The sequence below is a fragment of the Oncorhynchus masou genome, chromosome 24 (genome assembly GCF_036934945.1).
Source record: "Oncorhynchus masou masou isolate Uvic2021 chromosome 24, UVic_Omas_1.1, whole genome shotgun sequence".
Taxonomy (NCBI): Eukaryota; Metazoa; Chordata; class Actinopteri; order Salmoniformes; family Salmonidae; genus Oncorhynchus; species Oncorhynchus masou.
This window is the reverse complement of record NC_088235.1, coordinates 57,646,616-57,671,526: the sequence shown is the minus strand read 5'-3', so window position 1 is coordinate 57,671,526 and position 24,911 is coordinate 57,646,616.

The window sequence follows — 24,911 nt, the reverse complement described above, 5'->3', positions numbered from 1 at the left end:
GCGAGGGAGGAACGACTTCTCTACCAGTGCTGGGCCAAAGTAACCATCCATATGTTTTGGCCGGGTATGGTTCTCAATCAGGGACAGCTGTCTATCGTTGTCTCTGATTGGGAATCATACTTAGGTAGCCCTTTTTCCCTACTTTCAGTGTGGGTAGTTAACTTTGTTAGAGGCATCATGGCCCTGTTAAGCTTCATAGTCGTTTTGTATTGTTGATTGTTTTTGGCGACATTCTAATAAAGAAGAATATGTACGCTCACCACGCTGCACCTTGGTCCGCTTCTTACGACGTTCACTGGGTATCCCATCCAACCCTGGGTATCCCATCCAATCCCATCCAACCCTGGAGTTTTAACACTGGGTGCTTGTCTTATAGTTTCGGTCAATTCCTCTAAATGACTAGGGCGGTTGAGCCAATTCCGGTCTTCCTCTTAGTTTAGGAAGGTTCAAATTCTGAAAGAACGCCTCTGCTTTCTGCATATCTAAAGGACCGTCGGATAGAAGTTCCTGATAGAAGTCTCGAAATATTATGTTTATTTCTTTATCACTGGTAATCAGCTTGCCTGTCTTATTTATGATTCCACCCACTGGCCAACAGTTTTCCTGCCTTTTAGTGCCCCCCACCTAGAACACTTAGTGCCCCCCACCTAGAACACTAAACTAACGACTGGGAGAGCCCACCACCTAGAACACTAAACTAATGACTGGTATTGCCCCCCACCTAGAACACTAAACTAATGACTGGGAGAGCCCACCACCTAGAACACTAAAATAATGACTGGAGAGCCCACCACCTAGAACACTAAACTAACGACTGGCAGAGCCCACCACCTAGAACACTAAACTAATGACTGGTAGAGTCCTGGGGACATTGACTGGGGACATTGCTTATGTCCGCTAGGACAGGCTCATTGTCCACCCTTCCTCCCAGAAGCCTGGAAGGGATGAGAGAGCCAAGCCTATGGGTTCGTAGCTTCAACCTCACAGCGTACACACACCCACCCACACACACACGCACACACACACACACACACACACACACACACACACACACACACACACACACACACACACTCACACAACCAATTGATTGATGGACTGCTGAATGTATGTATATTTTTTTATTTTGCTTTGTTTACTCTTTTTAGGATTATGTCTATCTCTAATAAGCTACCAAGGAAAGGGCTGAAAATAGTCCATATTAATATATGCAGCATTAGAAATAAGGTTAATGAAATCAATAACTTGCTAACATCAGATAACATTAATATATTAGCCATTTATGAGACTCCCTTAGATAATTAATTTGATGATACAGCAGTAGCAATACAAGGATATAACATCTGTAGAAGAGACATAAATGCTTATGGGGGAGATGTTGCTGTATACATTCAGAGCCATATCCCTGTAATGCTTAGAGAAAATCTTATGTCAAGTGTATTTGAAGTGTTGTGGTGTCACGGCTTTCGTTGTGGGAAGGAGGAGCGGACCTAAATGCAGCGTGGTTGTTATTCATTTTATTATAATAAAGAAAATATACACGATTAAACTAACAAAATAACAAACGTGCGAAAACCGAAAACAGCCCTATCTGGTGCAAAACACAGAGACAAGAACAATCACCCACAAACACACAGTGAAAACCAGGCTACCTAAATATGGTTCCCAACAGAGACAATGACTAACACCTGCCCCTGATTGAGAACCATATCAGGCCAAACACAGAAATAGACAAACAAGACATCCAACATAGAATGCACACTCAGATCACACCCTGACCAACCAAAACATAGAAACATACAAAGTAAGCTATGGCCAGGGTGTGACTTGTGGTTGCAGGTTCACCTGGCACATTTAAAGCTTTTTATTTTGGGATGTTGCTATAGGCCACCAAGTGCTAACAGTCAGTACCTAAATAATGTGTGAAATGCTTGATAGTGTATGTGATGTAAACAGAGAGGTCTATTTTCTTGGGGACCTGAATATTGACTGGTTTTCATCAAGCTGTCCGCTCAAGAGGAAGCTTCTTACTGTAACCAGTGCCTGTAATCTGGTTCAGGTTATTAATCAACCTACCAGGGTGTTTACAAACACTACAGCAACAAGATCATCCACATGTATCAATCATATTTATACTAATATTGTAGAACTTTGTTCTAAAGCTGTATCTGTCACACCCTGATCTGTTTCACCTGTCCTTGTGGTTGTCTCCACCCCCCTCCAGGTGTCACCCATCTTCCCCATTATCCCCTGGGTATTTATACCTGTGTTCTCTGTTGCCAGTTCGTCTTGTTTGTCAAGTCAACCAGCGTTTTTGTGTCTCAGCTCCTGATTTACCCAGTCTCTTTTTCTCTTCCCATTCTCTCTTTTGACGTTAAGCATGCTTATAGAGAAGGGCACTCAACATGTACTGCACTGATACAAATGACTGATGATTGGTTGAAAGAAATTGATAATAAGAAGATTGTGGGAGCTGTACTGTTAGATTTCAGTGCAGCCTTTGATATTATTGGCCATAACCTGTTGAAAAAATGGATGTGTTATGGCTTTTCAACCTCTGCCATATCGTGGAATCAGAGCAAATCGATCTAAAAGAACTCAAAGTGTTTTCTTCAAAGCATCTCTAATGTCAAACATGTAAAGTATGGTGTACCGCAGGGCAGTTCTCTAGGCCCTCTACCCTTTTCTATTTTTACCAATGACCTGCCACTGGCATTAAACAAAGCATGTGTGTCCATGTATGCTGATGATTCAACCATATACGCATCAGCAACCACAGCTAATGACGTCACTGAACCCCTTAACACAGAGTTGCAGTCTGTTTTGGAATGGGTGACCAGTAATAAACTGGTGCTGAACATCTCTAAAACTAAGAGCATTGTATTTGGTACAAATCATTCCTTAAGTTCTAGATCTCGGCTGAATCTGGTAATGAATGATGTGGCTGTTGAACAAGTTGAGGAGACTAAATTACTTGGCGTTACCTTAGACTTTAAACTGTCATGGTCAAAACATATAGATTCAATGGTTGTAAAGATGAGGAGAGGTCTAGCTGTAATAAAGAGATGCTCTGCTTTTTTGACACCACACTCCAAAAAGAAGGTTCTGCAGGCTCTAAGTTTAGTCTAAACTTGATTATTGTTGTGTGGTCCAGTGCTGCAAGGAAAGAACTAGCTAAGCTGCAGCTGGCCCAGAACAGAGCGGCACGTTTTGCTCTTCATTGTAATCAGAGGGCTGATATAAATACTATCCATGCCAGTCTCTCTTGGATAAGAGTTGAGGAGAGACTGACTGCATTTCTTCTTTTAATAAGAAACAATGTGTTGAAAATCCCAAATTGTTTGCACAGTCAACTTACACACAGCTCTGACACACACACTTATCCCACCAGACATGCCACCAGGGGTCTTTTCACAGTCCCCAAATCCAGAACAAAATCATGAAAGAGTACAGTATTATATAGAGCCCTTACTACATGGAATTTCCTTCCATCTCATATTGCTCATATTGCTCAAATAAACAGCAAACCTGGAAGAGTATCTGCTGCTTTTGCAACAGCTAACGGAGATCCTAATAAATAAATATAAATAAAATACCAAATGACCTAGAGCACTAAACTTCCCATAGAACAAATATGTCAAACATATCCCAACCCCGCAAGATACAAAAAAAATGAAAATACAAAATATAAATCTCCCTTCCCCTAAACCAGGCCTTTATCCGTGTGAAGTGTCCCAAGGTCTTCCGAGCACTGACGCTCCAACTAAAATAAGAATGTTTTACCAATGCCAAATATAGGCATGACCATATACATTTTGAAATGACATGTCATAGATTAACCAAAAACATCAAACATAAAGACCGGCTGATCATTATTCTCGCAAAGAGAAGAGATTACCTTTATCATGTAGACTGATACATGAACTGTCTATTTCCAAAAGGCAAGAATGTAAGCAGAGAGCAAACACAAAAGGGAGAGAGTTATTTTATCATTATTATGACCTAAACCAAACACTTTGAGTTGTGCCCATCACACATGACACAAACATGCCTGTTGTGGCATATATTGACCCATTATTGCTGTTATAAGAGTGAAAACTTAAAATAATATGTTTATCGCCACTATAACCATGAAACAAAATGATATACTTGGACTATAATCCTGCATAATCTAGTACTACAATGATATCAACAGTAAACCAGAAAGATAAATTATAGGCAGCATTCGCAGCATAAACCCTCAATGAGACTGTTACTCACAATATAGTAAGCTCTATCACCTTAGAGAAAAACGGTAGTCCATCCGTGATGAACCACCGTCACCATGCAGATCGTCCCCATTTCATGCACATACTGTATGTCTCACCTCCATGAATGCATTTCTCTTGTCCTGAACATCCTTGAAAAAGTCAGGAAAAAACTCCACCTTTGCCCTAAGCTCTTTTGCTCTGAGCAAGACTTTCTCCCTGTCGGTGTATCATAAGAATTTCACCAGGATAAGCCGAGTTTGCGTGGGGCTGGTCATGGGCGCAGTGTCGTCAATGTCCGATGTGTTCTCTCGATGGTCATGTTGATGACATCCTCCAGTGTGTTATCTGATAGGTTGCATAAAATGTATTTTACACAATCATTTATATTTATGTGGATTTCGGGAACCCTTCTGATCCGAAGTGTGTTTCTTGACTGTAATTTCCCTGGTATTGAAGTCGTTCTTTGAGGTTTTTCAATCACAGTCTCCGTTTTTTCAACAGTGTCGTTTAGGCGGGTGTTCTTGTCCTCCAGGGTTGATTTCCTCTCTTCTGAGTTTGTAACTTGGATGTTGAGTGTCCACTTTTGTTTTCATTGCAGCCATTTTCTCTTTGAGATTTTTGTTCATTTTGTGAATCTTTAAAAAAAAACTTTTTATTTGTATTTTTGTTGAATTTTACCCTTTTTCTCCCCAATTTCGCCACCTGGGAGGCCCCATTTTGTGAATCTCATATAGTACTGGGTCATCAGGCTGTTCTTCTCCGCCATTTTTCTTGCTAGCTGCATTAGAGATGCCATTTTTGTGTTTTTTTTGTCAGAAGTGTCTGCTTTTGTGGGTTTCTAAGTCATTTTTCCATGTAACCAATATCTTGGACAATTAGTTAACAAAATGTGTAACTAGGCGTTGAATAATTAGTTAAAATATAGTTGGAGCTACACAGCCTCTTTAGTTAGGTGCTGCCCCTCACAACATCGAGTTATCCAGTTTAAAACATTTTATAAATTTGCAAAAATTGCTAAAAACCTGTTTTTGCTTTGTCATTATGGGGTATTGTGTCTAGATTGATAAGGATTTGTTTTATTTAATCCATTTTAGAATAAGGTGGTAACGTAACAAAATGTGTAAAAAGTGAGGGGTACTGAATACTGAATACTCTGAAAATCACTGTATTTAGGCTTCATCTAGCCTCATTTAGTGATAGACAACTCTAAGTTCCCCCATGTTATTATTATAGGATTGTACAGTGGGGTCCGAAATGATTGAAACCCTTGATAAAGATGAGCAATAAAGACTGTATAAAATGAATCATTCAAATACTGAGCAATATTGTATGCTCAACTAAAATTGGGAAATTATATTGAACAAAAATATAAATTGAACATGTAACAATTTCAAAGACTTTACTAAGTTACCTGAGGAAATCAGTCAATGAGGAAATCAGTCAATTGAAATTAATTCTTTAGGCCCTAATCTATAGATTTCACATGACTGAGAATACAGATATGCATCAGTTGGTCAAAGATATTTAAAATGGGCCTCACAATGGGCCTCAGGATCTCGTCACAGTATTTCTGTGCATTCAAATAGCCTGTTCACAACGTTGACATCAGCAAACAGCTCACCCACATGACGCCATATATGTGGTCTGCGGTTGTGAGGCCGGTTGGACGTGCTGACAAATTCTCTAAAATGACATTGGCTTATGGTAGAGAAATGATCATTCAATTCTATGGCAACAGCTCTGGTGGACATTACTGTAGTCAGCATGCCAATTTCACGCTCCCTCAAAACTAGAGACATCTGTAGCATTATGATGTGTGACAAAACTGCACATTTTAGATTGTCCTTTTATTGTCTCCAGCACAAGGTGCACCTGTGTAATGATCATTCTTGATATGTAACACCTGTCAGGTGGATGGATTATCTTGGCAAAGGAGAAATGCTCACTAACAGGGATGTAAACAAATTTGTGCTCAACATTTGGGATAAATAATATTTTTGTACATATGGAACATTTCTGGGATCTTTTATTTCAACTCATAAAACATGAGACCAACACGTTACGTTACATGTTGTGTTTATGTTTTTGTTCAGTGTATATGTTATTTTATACAATTGCTCAGAGAAAGATTTTGTCAAAACAGTAGGGGTCAAAATTCTCATAAATAAAGTAGTCAAAAGTGTAATATTTGGTCCCATATTCCTACCACAGAATTACTACATCAAGCTTGTGACTATACAAACTTGTTGGATGCATTTGCAGTTCATTTTGGTTGTGTTTTAGATTATTTTGTGGTAAATAATTTGTGTCATTTTGGAGTCACTTTTATTATAAATAAGAATATAATATGTTTCTATACACTTCTACATTAAAGTGGATGTTACCATGATTATGGATAATCCTGAATGAATTGTGAGTGAGAAAGGTACAAAGGGTCAAATATTATACTCCATATATATTTTTCTGAACATTTGTATTAGTATAAAATAATTTGAAAAAATTAGCTAACAATATAGCTCAGTATTTTAATTATTTATTTTATACAGTCATTATTGCTCATCTTTATCAAGGGTGTCAAGAATTCCAGACCGCACTGTACATTGTAATCAGTTTGAACAATTGTCTAAAGATACTGTAGCTATTTCAGTCACTTCTAGCATTCCCAGAGGCAAACTGGGCTTTAATAATCTAACCCAGCCAATCAAGATTTATGAAACGAGCCATGAGGGAAAATGAAAGGAAACCATACCCACCAACTTATAATTTATTATTACCATCATTAATGAGAAGTCAGATGATATTTCTGGACTCCCACAAAAATAAGAAATGATATCTAAAGAACAGAGCTACATGGTTTAATTACACTAACCCCACGGTGAGTGAAGTCATTGGAAGAGGCTTATTTTCAGAACCGCATTCAGATGAGAAGTGCTGCTTCAGCATCAAGTCCTGGTCTCATGGTTTGGACCCACTTTTGTTTGGTCATGCCCTTTGGCTACATACTGCACTGTGTGCCCAGACCCCAGTTAACTCATTTAGATTTTGGTTTGGCCGCTTGGATCCTGAGTCGTAACCAAGAGCATGAGATGGACCAGGCCTCACCACACTGTGTATGGTTAAGATGTGCCTTTCTAAATTAAAGCCATCTGCAAGAGTTGCTGTTTACCGGTAGAAGTTTTTGGTTGCACTTAACATTGTACCCTTATGCCTTATAGTTAGCAGACAACCAGAATTGTAATTACACAGTTGTACATGGTAACTGGAAATGAAAGGAAAGTTGCCATGTTCTGTTCAAATGACTTACTCACGTATTTACCGTTTAGTTACATGTCATTACACCATAATGTTGTATGTTAAGTGTAAATGGCTTTTTTTCTGCTGTCTGCTTCATCATTTAATTTAGTCTGTGACTGAGTCTCATCAGACAATGAATAGTTGTCTATGAGCAGGTCATCTCTCCGTTAACAGATGGTAAAGGCCAGGTGAAAAAGATATCAGACTAAAGGAGCTGAAACATTATAGAGTAAAAGAGACGATAAACAGAGCCATCTGAGAATCTCTGCCTCTAGTAAATCAGCCTGTTGGCTGCTATCTCTCACTGTGCACAGCAGTGTGTGTGTTTGTGTTTGTGTGTGTGTGCGCGCTGTTTCCAATCAGCCTGACGGAGCTCTAATTGACTCTGAGGTTCAGTCAAGGCAGGCAAAACAGGTGGGAGAAATGGAAGCATCCGGCACTTCTGACACTAAACATCCATGACACCAGCAGCCCCCTCCCCATCTCTTCCCCTCCCACCCCATGCTATGTTTCTTTGGCCAGGCAATACCAATTAAACAGAGGAGGAAGCTGAACTTTGGAGCAGGTAGCCTAGCCATTAAGAGCGTTGGGCCAGTAACAGAAAAGTCGCTGGTTCGAATCTCCGAGCTGTCCAAGGTGGAAAAAAATCTGCTGTTGCACTTGAGCAAGAAAGTTAACCCCCCAAACTAGAACTCTGCCGTGGATGTCGATTAAGGCAGCCCCCGCACATCTCTTACTCAGAGAAGACACATTTTGGTTGAATGCATTCAGTTGTGCAACTGACTGAGTATCTCCTTTATTGACCTGGCCTTTGGCTCAAATGGCTACCACGGTCACACAGACCTGCTACAATAGGTGTGACTGTGAGACAATCTACAGTCTCCCTCAGTGGGTCCAGGCAGCCAGAAATACTTGCAGGTTAGCCGGCACATCACAACAGTGAGCTTAAGGCAGTTCAGACTGTCTGGGAATACAAGAGGAGAGGAACACTATGCCCCCTTGAGGTGCAGCCAAAATACATAAACCAGAGAAGCCCAGGGCATTGATCCTGTAGCATCTGCCCTTAAACCAGCCAGTAGTATTAACAGTCTGATTTCTAAGAGGTACCACTGCCTCACCACAGGAGAAAATCCAAGCAGGCTGAAACTCCTTATCTCCTGTGTCTTGCCAAGCATGCAGCTCGGTAGTTCACAGAAAGGATATAGATACTCCCAAATGGAATCTGCTCTTTCTGGTGTTTTTCTCTCAGTCTGGATGTAGGCTTAGCCCTAGTGCAAGCTGTGAAAGTCATTTTGGGTATGATGCAATGCATCATTTTTCCAAGTTTTTGTTTAATTTCTGGTTCCAAACACGTTGAAGATCTATCACTGAATCCAGGTATATTTTTTATGGATCTCTAATAATTTAAGTGCGGGCCATTGAGTTCCTACGAAGAAGCAGCTTGCCAAAGGAATTGGAATCGAATTGCATGTTCACAATTCCAAGTTGGCAAATTTACAGAAATGAAGGGACAACTATGTTAACTTTTGCCAAGTCATTGAGACTTTGGTTCCTTAGCGCCATTAAAGCAACATTAAAACACCATAAGTGACTGATAAGGCTGGGAAGAACACTCCTAAGTATTGTGTCATTAGGGGAAGAGTACTGGACAGACAACTTAGCAGCATAGTAATAGCAGCTATTTGGCAGGACAGTATGACAATTACAAAGAGGCCTTTTGGTGGAATTTATTTACATTAAAGCCCCTGAACATCCAAGTTAGGACCAGACATCCAGTAGAGTTTAGCATCCTGTGAGAGAGGATGAGACAGTAATCTTAGTGGAACAAATGCCTCCCCAACACAGCCATGTTTTTTGTTAATGAAAACTGGAAAACAATGTTTACGAGATTACATTAGTGATACGTGTACTGTACACAGTAGGTTGTGGACAGAATTCTACTTGGAAATATATGGTAGGTATCTTAACCCAGGTTTCCTGAAAGTATATATGGCTTTCCCTCAAGCTATTAATCAAATGCTCCTCAGTCTGTTCATGTTGTTGATGCTGTTCATGTTGTTGATGTCCGCCTTCATGTAGCCTTTGTGTGCTGTGAGAGAAAGCCAGTCTTATTCATATTGGATCCATAAGCATACTTACAGGGTGCAGAGTAACCCTGTTACCCCAAACTTGAATTGTAGCATCAGTACTATTCAGGAAGATCCTGTCTCTGATTATAAGTTCATTCCCTAGAGCAGTTGAGGCCATGTCTGCCAGCGGGAGGGACTAGGCTAAGTTGTGGAGCATGGCAATCAATGTTCCACCCAAGTCATCACTCAGGAGCTGGAAGGACTGAGCAGGAACGGCCTTGTCAGGGTTCCGTGGCGTGATGGCTACCTCCCTCGGGTCCACAAGTGCAACGACCTCAAGGAAAAAAAAGAAGGAAGTGCTTTGATGCCCCTCTGGGTGGTTTCCAACCCATCACTCTCTCTCAACCTCTCTCTATCTAATACTGCATTCAAAACAACTGGGAACTGAGTTCTGTCAAATCAACACGTCAGTGATCTTCAGGTCGGAAAGTCAGAGCTCTTGAAAGAGGATTCCGAGTTGGATGACAGTTCAAATTGATTTTTTTCCCAGTCTGAGCTAGTTTTTTTCTTCTGAATTCCCAGTTGTTTTAAATGCACTGAAGTCGGAGATTTCCGAGTTCCAAGCTCCCAGTTGTTTTGAACACGGCATTCCTCCTGACACGGGTCTTATGAAAGGCCTGTCGACTCTAAAGTGACCCTTAGGGCAGCTGAAGGTACAATAGAGTTGCAATATGGAGCAGGAGGAGACTGCATCTGCCAGACTGATTCCAAGGTTGTGGTAGTTAGGTGAACATGGCATTGTTTCCAGAGTGATTGACTTGATAGGACTTTGCAAGATTTTTTAAAGGTATGATTGAATTGATAAAATATCTCCCATAGGCCGGTGCACAATTTTATTTAAAAAAAAATTTGGCCCAGCATTCTGCGGGCTAGGGGAGGGTTTGGCCGGGGTATGCCGTCATTGTAAAATAAGAATTTGTTCTTAATAATATCTTCTTATGGCTGGGGGCAGTGTTGTGTAGCTTGGATGAATAAGGTGCCCAGAGTAAACTGCCTGCTACTCAGTCCCATCTGCTAATATATGCATATCATTAGTATATTTGGATAGAAAACACTCTGAAGTTTCTAAAACTGTTTGAATGATGTCTGTGAGTATAACAGAACTCATATGGCAGGCAAAAACCTGAGAAATAATCCAACCAGGAAGTGGGAAATCTGAGGTTGGTCATTTTTCAACTCATTCCCTATTGATGATACAGTGGGATATTGGTCATGTTGCACTTTCTAAGGCTTCCCCTAGATGTCAACAGTCTTTATAAAATTGTTTGAGGCTTCTACTGTAAAGGAGGGGCTCATAAGGGCTCTTTGAGTCAGTGGTCTGGCAGAGTGCCACAAGCTCGTGACGCTCATTCACGTGAGAGGTAGCTCGCGTTCCATTGCTTTTCTACAGACAAAGGAATTCTCCGTTTGGAACATTATTGAAGATTTATGTTAAAAACATCCTAAAGATTGATTCTATACATTGTTTAACATGTTTCTACGGACTGTAACGGAACTTTTTGATATTTCGTCTGCTCCTAGTGAACGCGCTTCGTGAGTTTGGATTTGCTTACAAAACGCGCTAGCAAGAGTAGCTATTTGGACATAACTAATGGACAAAACAAACAAAACAAAAATGTATTGTGGAACTGGGATTCCTGGGAGTGCATTTTGATGAAGATCATCAAAGGTAAGTGAATATTTATAATGTTATTTCTGACTTCTGTTGACTGCACAATATGGCGGATATCTTTTTGGCTTGTTTGGTCTCTGAGCGCCGTACTCAGAATATTGCATGGTTTTCTTTTTCTGTAAAGCTTTTTTGAAATCTGACACAGCGGTTGCATTAAGGAGAAGTGTATCTAAAGTTCCATGCATAACACTTGTATTTTCATCAACATTTATTATGAGAATTTCTGTAAATTGATGTGGCTCTCTGCAAAATCCCTGGATGTTATTGGAACTATTGAACATAACGCGCCAATGTATACTGAGATTTTTTTATATAAATATGAACTTTATCGAACAAAACATACATGTATTGTGTAACATGACGTCATATGAGTGTGATCTGATGAAGATCATCAAAGGTTAGTGATTAATTTTATCTCTATTTCTGCTTTTTGTAACTCCTCTCTTTGGCTGGAAAAATGGCTGTGTTTTTCTGTGACTTGGCTCTGACCTAACATAATCGTTTGTGATGCTTTCGCCGTAAAGCCTATTTGAAATCGGACACTGTGGTGGGATTAACAAGAAGTGTATCTTTCAAATGGTGTGAAATTCTTCTATGTTTGAGGAATTTTAATTATGGGATTTCTGTTGTTTTGAATTTGGCGCCCTCAGCCCTAAGAAGTTTTAACGGATTTGCCTGGTTAAATAAAGGTTAAATAAAAAAATAAGACGATACTAAGCCCAGTAGCAATGTGCATTGCAAGACAACAAGTTATGTTATGTGAAATGGTTGGGATGGTACAGATGAACATGCAAATAATGGTCATCCATCTATAGTCAGCTTAATAACAAAACAAACAGAGTGGATTATACATTTTGGTTCCAATGAAATTTCATACTTTAGATTTTTGTCCTCTCCTTGGTGTATCCTTAGACAAATATACAGTAGGAGAAGGTTCCTGAAAGACAAGTGGAACATACATAACGTACAGGTCTGAGCCTTTAATAACTCTGAGAGACTATAGGACTGTTTTGGGATGTTTTAGATTAATTGGGATTTCTCCTTCGGCTGTGAAAATACAACTTTCATGTCCACTTTCCTCATCGTTTGTATCAGCGCAAAGCAGTGACATTTGTTCTCAGTAGGCTTTAAAATCCCTGCTCCCTCTCTGCCTTTGTTCCCAGTGAAAGCCTGTTATGACTACTATCAGCTGTTTGTTGGGGGTTGACTAAAACCTTCAACCTGGTGAAATGGGGAGAAGCAAATTGGGAATAACACAAGAGCATAAAAAAGAAGGTTCCAGTGACAACCGACAACTATTTCAGTCAGTCAAAGTTAACCAATGTCCTTGACAGACTAGAATTTGTTGCCTCGATTTCCAGATATCATCTCAGGACAGTGGGTAATCATACTCTTTCCTGGAACCCAGTAATGTATGTAACTCTGTCTGTGTGATACCAGTCTATACTTTGTCTATTAGAAGCAAACAGGCCTAATTGCTGGCCTGCAGCTAGATTGGCTCGGCTGTCAGCTGAGAAAACATGAGAGCACCTCTTGTAATTGCTGCAATTCAAGAGCTAATCAGACGCTCGCACAAACCAATTAGACTGGCAGGGATCACTGAAATACCAGCCCCAAGCTCCCCTTGGTCTTAGTGGAGCCATCCGCTCCACCACTTCATACACACTTTCCATCCCAAACACACTCCATTACTCCTCTGTCCTTCCAACAGCAGGAATATTGATCTGTAAGCATATGTGCATTCCAAAAAACACAAGGCCTGGTAGTTTAAAAAGTTCTGTATTTTTCTAACCAAAGGGAGTGTGCCAAGTGCCACTTTGTATTTCCTACGCAAGATCACAATAACTACGTAAATGAAGGATGCAGGTTGCAGAAATAACATTTTATGTGTTGCACAGCTGGGACATTGTCAGTCTCCAAGCAACTGTTCTATAAATTTGTGCTGGCAGAACTGGCCCCAATTAAAGGCGTTCTTGGTGTTTCTTTGGCATAAATCAGAACTCTAACCCCAGGAAGCATTTGATCATGCCCACCTCAGCTGTCCATGTTTATATTTAGTGTTGGGGGGAAAAAATAGAGTGGTGCTGTACATTTCCAGCGAATCCCAACTGGCTTGTGTGTTTTATGGTTCTCACAGCTCTTATGCCCTCAACAGTCCCCACGCCGGTGCATTTGGAGACACTCTGACATGAAACGCAGGGTGGCTGAATAGCAGTAAAGTCTGCACCAGTAATCTGCGTGATAATTCCCAAGCCCTGTCTGTCATCTCATTGCCACAGTGACTGCAGATGTTCCAGGTTCCTACCACTGGTTACTGTCAGTCACACTCAAACCCTATTCCCCTCCCCCACTGTACCCCTTGTCCACATTTACATATGATTAAACCAATCAGAACATTACGTAATAAAATACTTTGAGATGACTGGTCCGCGTCTCTTTGACACATGGCATACATGTCAAATTGTTCTCAATGCTTGATTGATGCCTATTGTAACACTTTGGGTTAATAGTTCAACACTGCAATTCCAAATGGAAAGAATGCTTTAATGTAATAAGCCTATCATAAACATGATCAACTATTGTATGTAATTAACAGCAAACACCACTAGTATTACAGCCTTGAAATCAACATACTGTACCTCTCTCTCTCTCAACCCTGTGGTTTCCTAGAACCTAAATCTTACATGTTTTGAATCCAAGGGCAGTGATTCAAAGAATAACATGTTTCCAGTGAGATAACAGAATTAAGATAAAACAACAGAACAATTCAAAAACCTGAGAGTGAACCAAGCTTTCATATGGAGACTTCAGGAGGGGAGGAGCAATGTCAGGGATTAAAGCCTGGTGATCCCCTATACAATGGCAGATTATGAGTCAGTGTTGGCCAGCATTGCTAGATGACCACGCTTCATAGCTTTTTGGCTATTTCAAAACAATGTGTGTCAAACTGTTGTAAGGCTGAGAGCAGCTCTGGTTGGAAATGGAAAGCTTATAGAGATGCTCTACTGATACAGGGGATACCCTGAACAACATCGTATAGTCCTGGCATCAAGATTGGGTCCTGTGGGTCCTGTGTGGCTCAGTCGGTAGAGCATGGCGCTTGCAACGCCAAGCGTCGTGGGTTCGATTCCCGCTGGGACCACCCATATGTAAAAGTAGTGGCCCCAGCCGACTTGTAAGTCGCTTTGGACAAAAGCGTCTGCTAAATGGGATATATATAAGATATATATATATATTTTAGTGTGAATAATATACTGCAGCCTAAATATGAAGCCATCATTGAAATATCTTGAGTTACAGATATACTGTAAATACAGTATCACCTGTCTCCAAAAGATTTATATAGATTTCAGTTTGACATGTTATACGACACGTCATACACACAAAGCACTGCAAATAATGAGCCTCTTAGCTTGACACCTTTGTGCAAGCCTTGGAACTGTACAGTATGACATTAGCCACCTGTAAAACACTGGCCATTAGTACCCCTTCAGGACCTGCCAACAGAAGCTCTGAATAACATAAGCACTGGTCTTGGCCTGAGCAATCCTTCTGTACTAATGGATCACATAAACTGAAGTTTGCAGTTATTGTGGCTGGAGAGACAGACGTTTCCAACTGTTCCGTTAGATCAGGGGTATTCAACTCTTACCCTACGAGGTCCGGAGTCTGCTGGTTTTCTGTTCTACCTGATAATAAATTGCACCCACCTGGTGTCCCTGGTCTAAATCAGTCCCTGATTGGTGGGGAACAATGAAAAAAAAAACGCAGTAGAACTGGCTTAGATGTCCAGAGTTGAGTTTGAGGGAGTTAGATGAAGGTCAATGAGGAGTAATTGCAGCCATGTCACAGTTGACTAGAAACTGAATGGACTAAACCCCTCTCATTATGCCAGTGGCTTGCTCTGTTGACTCATGTGTAGGACGTCCCATTAATGACCATCGCAGAAGTTAGTGGGTGGTAATTTTGTCCAGAGCACTTGAAGAATGACAGCCTAAATGCTGCGTACATTGATTTTGTCCCTTTTTAAGGTAAGAGCCAAGTCAATTGAATCAATCCCGGGTTTCATCAGTTGCAGTTCACTGATTTTGAATACTTCTATAAATTGCATGGTAATCATGTTAATTTGATAGGTTTAGATTGGTCCTTATTATTGGTCCCCCCCTCTTCCCAACCAGAGTTAGTTCAGAAGCCCTGAGAAATTGGACAATACCTTCTAGTGGAGGGGTGCATAGGGAGCAATTCTTTTCATGCATACCCTTCAGGCCAAAGCACCTATGGGTCATTTAATTGAGTTCAACGCAATCAGTTCCACTGTGTTTTTATCTTAAATGCAAGCAACTCTTAAAATCTGATGGTGTCTTGTTGACGACCCAACAAATGATATTTCCAGCAACGGCTGTCCGTCTGTCTCCCAGAAAATACCACAGGAAAGTTGTGCATAAGAGCCAAGAAGCTTGAAAGAAATGTGCAACATAATATCACGTCAAAAAATCTGGGGTAGATTACAGTAAAAGTAGCAGAGGGACACTGCATTTCTTTAAAAATTACAGATACATGTACAGTGCCTTCGAAATAAGTATTCAGATCCTTGTTCAAGCACATTTGGCAGTGATTACAGTCTTCTTGGGTATGACGCTACAAGCTTGGCACACCTGTATTTGGGGAGTTTCTCACATTCTTCTCTGCAGATCCTCTCAAGCTCTGTCAGGTTGGATGGGGAGCGTTGCTGCACAGATATTTTCAGGTCTCTCCAGAGATGTTCGATCGTGTTCAAGTCCGGGCTCTGGCTGGGCCACTCAAGGACATTCAGAGCTGCTCCTGCGTTGTCTTGGTTTTTTGGGGTATCTGTACTTTACCATTTATATTTTTGCCAACTTTACTTTCACTTCGCTACATTCCCAAAGAAAATAATGTACTTTTAGTCCATACATTTTCCTTGACACGCATAAGTTAGTAAATGATGTCTTAGTGTTGGAGTGTGCCCCTGACTATCCGCAAATAAATAAATACAATTTAATCGTGCCGTCTGGTTTGCTTAATATAAGGAATTTGAAGTGGTTAATACTGGTACTTTTACTTTTCGTACTTAAGTACATTTTAGCAATTCCATTTACTTTTGATACTTAAGTAAATTTAAAACTTTTACCTAAGTAGTTGTCACACCCTGACCATAGTTTGCTTTGTATGTTTCTATGTTTTGGTTGGTCAGGGTGTGATCTGAGTGGGCATTCTATGTTGGATGTCTTGTTTGTCTATTTCTATGTCTGGCCTGATATGGTTCTCAATCAGAGGCAGGTGTTAGTCATTGTCTCTGATTGGGAACCATATTTAGGTAGCCTGGGTTTCACTGTGTGTTTGTGGGTGATTGTTCCTGTCTCTGTGTTTTCACCAGATAGGACTGTTTAGGTTTTCACACATTTATTGTTTTGTTAGTTATTTCATGTCGAGTTCCTTTTATTAAAGAACATGAATAACCACCACGCTGCATTTTGGTCCGCTTCTCCTTCACCAGAGGAAACCCCTTACAGTAGTATTTTACTGGGTGACTTTCACTTTTACTTGAGTCATTTTCTATTAAGGTATCTTTACTTTTACTCAAGTATGACAATTTAGTACTTTTTCCTCCACTGATCCTGACTAGTCTCCCAGTCCCTGACACTGAAAAACATACCCCACAGCATGATGCTGCCACCAACATGCTTCACCATAGGGATGGTGCCAGTTTTCCTCCAGACGTGACGCTTGGCATTCCGGCCAAATAGTTCAATCTTGGTATCTTTGGATAAGAGAATCTTGTTCCTCATGGTCTGAGAGTCTTTAGATGCCTTTTGGCAAACTCCAAGTGAGCTGTCATGTGCCTTTTACTGAGGAGTGGCTTCTGTCTGGCCACTCTACCATAAAGGTCTGATTGGTGGAGTTGGTTGTCCTTCTGGAAGGTTCTCCCATCTGAAAGTAGGAAACAACATCTCCACTTCGATGATCCTCAACACTGGGGCCCCACAAGGGTGCGTGCTCAGCCCCCTCCTGTACTACCCGTCCACCCATGACTGCATGGCCATGCACGCCTCCAATTCATCAAGTTTGCAGATGACATAAAAGTAGCGGGCTTGATTAACAATAATGACAAGACAGCCTACAGGGAAGAGGTAAAGGCCTCAGGAGGCTGAAGAAATTCGGCCTGTCACCAAAAGCACTCACAAACTTTTACAGATGCACAATCGAGAGCATCCTGTCGGGCTGTATCACCGCCTGGTATGGCAACTGCTCCACCTACAAACATAAGGCACTCCAGAGGGTAGTGAGGTCTGCACAATGCATCACTGGGGACAAACTACCTGCCCCCCAGGACACATACACCACCCGATGTCACAGGAAGGCCATAAAGATCATCAAGGACAACAATCACCCGAGCCACTGCCTGTTCACCCCGCTATCATCCAGAAGGCAAGGTCAGTACAGGTGCATCAAAGCAGGGGCCGAGAGACTGAAAAACAGCTTCTATCTCAAGGCCATTGGAATGTTAAACAGCCACCACTAACATTGATTGGCTGCTGCCAACATACTGACTCAACTCCAGCCACTTTAATAATGGAAATTGATATAAAAAATGTATCACTGGCCACTTTAAACAATGCCACTTAATATAATGTTTACATACCCAACATTATTCATCTCATATGTGTACACTGTACTCTATACCATCTACTGCATCTTGCCATCTTTATGTAATACATGTATCACTATCCACTTTAAACTATGCCACTTTTATGTTTACATACCATAGATTAGTCATGTACTTGGTACCATCTACTGCATCTGGCCTATGCCGTTCTGTACCATCACTCATTCATATCTTTATGTACATATTCTTTATCCCTTTACAATTGTGTGTATAAGGTTGTAGTTGTGGAATTGTTAGGATAGATTACTCGTTGGTTATTACTGCATTGTCCGATCTAGAAGCACAAGCATTTCGCTACACTCACATTAACATCTGCTAACCATGTGTATGTGACAAATAACATTTGATTTGAGAGAGGGGAACCGGCCAGGCAGAGACGTTGCTCCAGTGCCTTTCCGTTCACCTTCACACTCCTGGGCCCAATCACAGGACCTACTGAAGGACCTACACACCAATCACAGGACCTACTGAAGAGATGAGTCTACAATAACGAGTTAAAAGTTGAGACAGAGTCTGCGTCTCTCACATGGATAGGCAGACCATTCCATAAAAATAGAGCTCTATATGAGAAAGCCCTGCCTCCAGCTGTTTGCTGAGAAATTCTAGGGGCAGTTAGGGGGCTTGCGTCTTGTGACCGTAGCGTACGGGTATAACGCTCTGGGCGTAGTGGGTGCGAAGTCAGGCGCAGGAAGCAGAGAGTACAGGGTAGTGCTTTTAATTGCACACACGGCGAACATAAGCCACCCCACGAAACACAGGACGCACAACAAAACAAATGCCCCAAACACAGGGACTCAACAGTCCGGAGAAAAGCCCACAAACGAAAAACACGTCAACCTCAAACAGTAGCAACACAAAACAATCAGGCACAAAGAGCAGGCGGGCCTACTGGCTAACATAGCCCGACTAATCAGTCTACACACAAAACAGGTGAAACCAATAAACAGAAAGGGGAAAAGGGATCAGTGGCAGCTAGTAGGCCGGTGACGACGACTGCCGAGCGCCACCCGAACAGGAAGGGGAGCTACCTTTGGTAGGAGTCGTGACAACGTGTAGGTATGTACGGCAGGACCAAATCGGAAAGATAGGTTGGAGCAAGACCATGTAATGCCTTGTAGGTTAGCAGTTATACCTTGAAATCAGCCCTTGCCTTAACAGGAAGCCAGTGTAGAGAGGCTAGCACTGGAGTAATATGATACATTTTTTGGTTCTAGTCAAGATTCTAGCAGCCGTGTTTAGCACTAATGGAAGTTTATTTAATGCTTTATCCGGGTAGCCGGAAAGTAGAGCATTGCAGTAGTCTAACCTAGAAGTGACAAAAGCATGAATTCATTTTTCTGCATAATTTTTGGACAGAAAGTTTGGACGCAGTCTCCTCTGAACAGTTTGATTTTTGCAATGTTAAGTAGATGGAAAAAAGCTGTCCTTGAACCAGTCTTGATCTGTTAATCAAAAGAGATACCAGGGTCCAGAGTAACGCCGAGGTCCTTCACAGTTTTATTTGAGACGACTGTACAACCATCAAGATTAATTGTCAGATTCAACAGAAGATCTCTTTGTTTCTGTAAGGTAACAAAATGTGGAAAAAGTTCAGGGGTCTGAATACTTCCCGGAGGCACTGTAACAGCTTAGTTTATGAATAAAGTGTATATTTGACTTCTAGGTCATTTTATTTGAGGTATAGTATTTTTGTATTTTTTTCTCTATACTTTCCAGTCTCCCTTTTCACTGAGAACCATAGGGCCGTTCACCACAACTTCAAGGGATCCTAAGCAACTTTTGTCAAAGTTAGGATGATGTTTACATTTTCAACAGAGACTAACAACAAATGACAGTTCACAGTTAAAGAACGTCGCCGTGATGCTTTTCTAAATTGAGGCATTGAGGCACTGGTAATATCAAAGGGGTACGTGTGTAAAATTGAGGCCAGGTAAACAGCAATGTCCGTAATTGCTAAAGTTCTGACAGCTACAAGTTTCATACCATGTTTTCATTAAAGAGATGAAAGGGTAGTCCTAATGAACATCTATCAAGTTCATCAGGTTACGTTCAAAGTATGTTTTGTTCCTCTTCAAAGAGTTGTAGCCTCAGGAAAGTAGATAAATGTAAGGAGATTTAGGGTAGATTTCTTTGCCCTAGTTTACTGTATAGACTACAAGGTAGACACTCGCAACACACAGGCACAGACATACACACACACATACACACACATGCACGCACACACAGGTTTGGGAGGGGGGTGCATTTTTATCAATTAGGAAGTAGCCTCCAATTGGGTCCTTAGAATGACCATGCAAGTAATAATCTTAAACTGTGTTTAGATAGGCAGCCCAATTCAGATATGTTCACATCAGATATTTTTTTTAGAGCAGATCGGATTGTTTAAAAGACAAATTAGTGAAAAAAAGATCAGAATTGGGCTGCCTGTCTAAACGCAGACTTATTGTCCTAAAATATACAAGTGGTTACTGCATTTTGTGCTTGAAAAAAGTGCTTGAGGTTGGTTAATTGCAACAATACTGATTTCTGTAGCACTTGTGTTGATAACGAGGATGTCCTGAAGATATAGTTGCTTCAAACTGCTTGAAAGAAGAACCGTATTAACCACCCAGATCAAACCGCAGTCAACATCTCGTACAATACCAGTCAAAAGTTTAGACACACCTACTCATTCAAAGGTTTTTCTTTATTTAGACTATTTTCTACATTGTAGAATAATAGTGAAGACATCGAAACTATGAAATAACATGTGGAATCATGTAATAACCAAAAAAAAGTGTTAAAGAAATCAAAATATATTTTATATTTGAGATTCTTCAAAGTAGACACCCTTTGCCTTGATGACAGTTTTGCACACACTTGGCATTCTCTCAACCAGCTTCACCTGGAATGTTTTTCCAACAGTTTTGAAGGAGTTCCCACTTATGCTGAGCACTTGTTGGCTGCTTTTCCTCCACTCTGCGGTCCAACTCATCCCAAACAATCTCAATTGGGTTGAGGTCAGGTGATTGTGGAGGCCAGGGCATCTGATGCAGCACTCCATCACTCACCTTCTTGGTCAAATAGTCCTTGCACAGCCTGGAGGTGTTTTTGGTCATTGTCCTGTTGAAAAACAAATGATAGTCCCACTAAGTGCAAACCAGTTAGGATGGCGTATCGCTGCAGAATGCTGTGGTAGCCATGCTGGTTAAGTGTGTCTTGAATTCTAAATAATTCACTGACAGTGTCACCAGCATAGAACCCCCACACCATCCCACCTCCTCCTCCATGCTTCTTGGTGGAAACCACACATGTAGAGATCATCCATTCACCTACTCTGCATCTCATAAAGACAGAGGTTGGAATAAAAAAAAATCAAATTTGGACTGATCAGACCAAAGGACAGATTTCCACCGGTCTAATGTCCATTGCTCGTGTTTCTTGGCACAAGCAAGTCTCTTCTTCCTATTGGTGTCCTTCAGTAATGGTTTCTTTGCAGCAATTTGATCTTGAAGGCCTGATTCACGCAGTCTCCTCTGAACAGTTGTTGAGATGTGTCTGTTACTTGAACTCTGTGAAGCATTTATTTGAGGTGCAATTTCTGAGGCTGGTAACTCTAATGAACGTATCCTCTGCAGCAGAGGTAACTATGGGTCTTCCTTTCCTGTGGCGGTTCTCATGAGAGCTAGTTTCATCATAGACCTTGATGATTTTTGCGACTGCACTTGAAGAAACTTTTAAAAGACCGGATTGACTGACCTTCATGTCTTAAAGTAATGGACTGTCATTTCTCTACAATGTAGAAAATATTACAAATAAAGAAAAACCCTTGAATGAGTAGGTGTGTCCAAAATTTTGACTGGTACTGTACATTCACCCATTTCATACACCCTTGACCTTTTCTATTTTTTTTATAATTTCCTAATGATAAAGTTAAATGCTACCTTCAAATACTCCTTGGAATTCAGATTTAGCAGTTGGTGAAGTTGTAAAATAGACATTATCGCATTCAAGTACTTTTCAACTCAGATAACAATTCAGCCATTGAGAGTTTAGCTAGCCAGATGAGCTAGCTAACATTGCTAATATTAAAGTTAGCCAGCTTGCAAACATTGTCAAACTAGCAACATTATCCACATTGTCAAAGTTTGACTTCTTTAAAAAACACCTTTGTTTTTTAATCTTTAAAAAAAAAGATGAACTGTGGGAAAAAACGGTATACTTTTTGTGGCATTGGTAGTAGTCATATACATAACTGCTTGGCATCCGACCATAAGGCTTAGCATGTAGACCGTAAGGCGCTACAGAGAGTAATGCGTACGGCTACGTATATCACTGTGGTCAAGCTTGCTGCCATCCAGGACCTATATACTAGAAGGCCCAAAAATTGTAAAAGACTACAGTCACCCAAGTCATAGACTGTTCTCTCTGCTACCGCACGGCAAGTAGTACTGGAGTGCCAAGTCTAGGTCCAAAAGGCTCCTTAACAGCTTCTACCCCCAAGCCATAAGACTGCTGAACAATTAATCAAATGTCCACCCGGACTATTTGCATTGACCCCCCCCCTTTTGTTTTTACACTGCTGTTGCCTCACTGTTTATTATCTACGCATAGTCACTTTACCCTTACCTACATGTAAAAATTACCTTGAATAACCTGTACCCCTGCACGTTGACTCGTTACCCCCTATATATAGCCTCATTGTTGCTATTTTACTGTGTTACTTTTTTAAAATAGTAAATATTTTCTTAACTCTATTTTCTTAAAACTGCATTGTTGGTTAAGGGCTTGTAAGTAAGCATTTCACAGTAAGGTCTACTACACCTGTTGTATTCAGTGTGTGTTACAAAATTTGATTTGATTATAGTCCCAAAATTGAATAACATATGTAAAAATTATAATTTTGGACCTAAAGTATTTTCTAAAACAGGAAAGTCTGGGATTAGGGGTATCTGTGACGTCTCAGTCAAGCACTGAAGCTAATAAAGCTAAAGTTGGCTCACGATGATCATTTTACTCACCCTAGCAGAGCTGGTTAGACTGTGTTGGATGAGTGACTGTAACTGTGTTACTGTGTTGCCAGATTGAATCCCACATGTGACGACACACAATAGAAACCCCCATCAAAGCACTCTTAATGAAGTAGAGGAAAACCTAGGCGAAATCAGCCAGTTCGGTCCCTCTTTAACTATTAGTAATTCTGACTTTGAGCATCATTTAAGTCGGAAACTCATATGTTCACCTTTCCAACAGCACTTGAAGGCAACAATATATTTAGGGGTATAGTTATTATTTATGCACTTATAGCCACAGTATATAGTATCCATAAAATACCACTTTGATTTCTGATCGATATGCCACAAAAACCATGAGTGGATTTTAAAGGGGAAACAGTGTGGGAGTAGCACAGTCATTCTCAAATGTGTAGCAGCTGGTTTCACTGTCTGCTAAGGAGTGGCCCACCGTAGGATGGCTAATTGTCTCTTTTGAAGTTGTAGCCTCATTTCCAAAATACGCTCGCTTGACTTCTGGCAAAGTTGCACTGCGTCTTCCAAGGGGCCATGTGACCAGTTGTAGTAAATTACAGCAGCAACCGATGGATAATCCTTTTACCGCTTTTGAATAAATGTGCAGAACAATTGTAAATTGTAAATGCAATTGAAGCTGCCCACTCTTTGTTTCATTTTCACAGAATTGGGTCACTCTCAGATCTACTTTTTTGTCTGGGCTTTTGTTTTTCAGAAATATTATTTTTGAAAAAACTTTTTTAGTCATTTCATCTTAACAGCAGCTTGCATACTGTAGGCATATGTTCTTAATCTTATAATTTAATGATTGGATTAAACCCGCCATCCTGCCTGTATGACTGCATGATTCTTAATTGTTTTCCATGTATCTTACAGTTAGCCCAAGCACATGGGGAAAACATTACTCCTAATGCACTCTTTAATGACTACATAGGCCTGTGTTCCTGCTCTTGTAAGTCTCCTGTGTTTTAGGTCCAAGTCTTCCTAGCTTCCTGTTTAATCATTGGTGGTTTCAGTTTTAGGGTGGGACATCAAACTGAAGGTACAGGTATTCTCTAATGAGTCCACATTGTCTGGCTCTTCTATTGTGACCTTTGACCTCGGCATCGATCTGCTCGAGAACAGGTCTCCCATCCAAGATGCGCACAGTTAATCAAAAAGTGTCTGAGCCATAATCCATCAACGGTGTAAATACCCCCAGGGCACAGATGTCAATTCAACGCCTATTCCACGTTTGATTAAACCAATGTGTGCCCAGTGGTCAGGCACCTAGAATTGATGTTATGTCTTTCATCAGCTTTCAATATTACGGATGTGAGGTACAGAGATTTGTGGTGTATATGATTTCTCGTCTGGCATCAAGTCATGATTATAAACATGAATGGACAATGGGTATTTTAGCCCTCCCTTACAGACTCAACGTGATTCTTGAGTATTGACCCTGAGGACTACATTTATATCAGCAGACTCCACTTGACAAGACAATGTCAAAGAGAGTGAATAATGAGGCCGTAGTGGTTACAGCAAGGGAAATGTAATGGTGTCCCTACTGGGCATTTGGGCCTACAGTGTAACCCAGGGGTCATACATCTAGGTCCTTAACTCTAATACGGTAGTGCTGCATTCACCTGTGTGTTTGGAGCTGTTGCCCCTAACCACGGGCGTGGTTGACTCTGGGGAGCTGCTGGTTGTGAATGGTTGGCTTACATGTACTATATTCACAGACAGCCCATACTTTCGCTCCAATAATGGAAGGAAATGTCACTCAACACTACGATCACCTGTCACGAAATGGTCAATTATCATTCGATGACATCTGGCCTCTAAGGAGAAGGGTAAACATCTCAGGTTCTACAATACTGTTAAGAGCTGTGA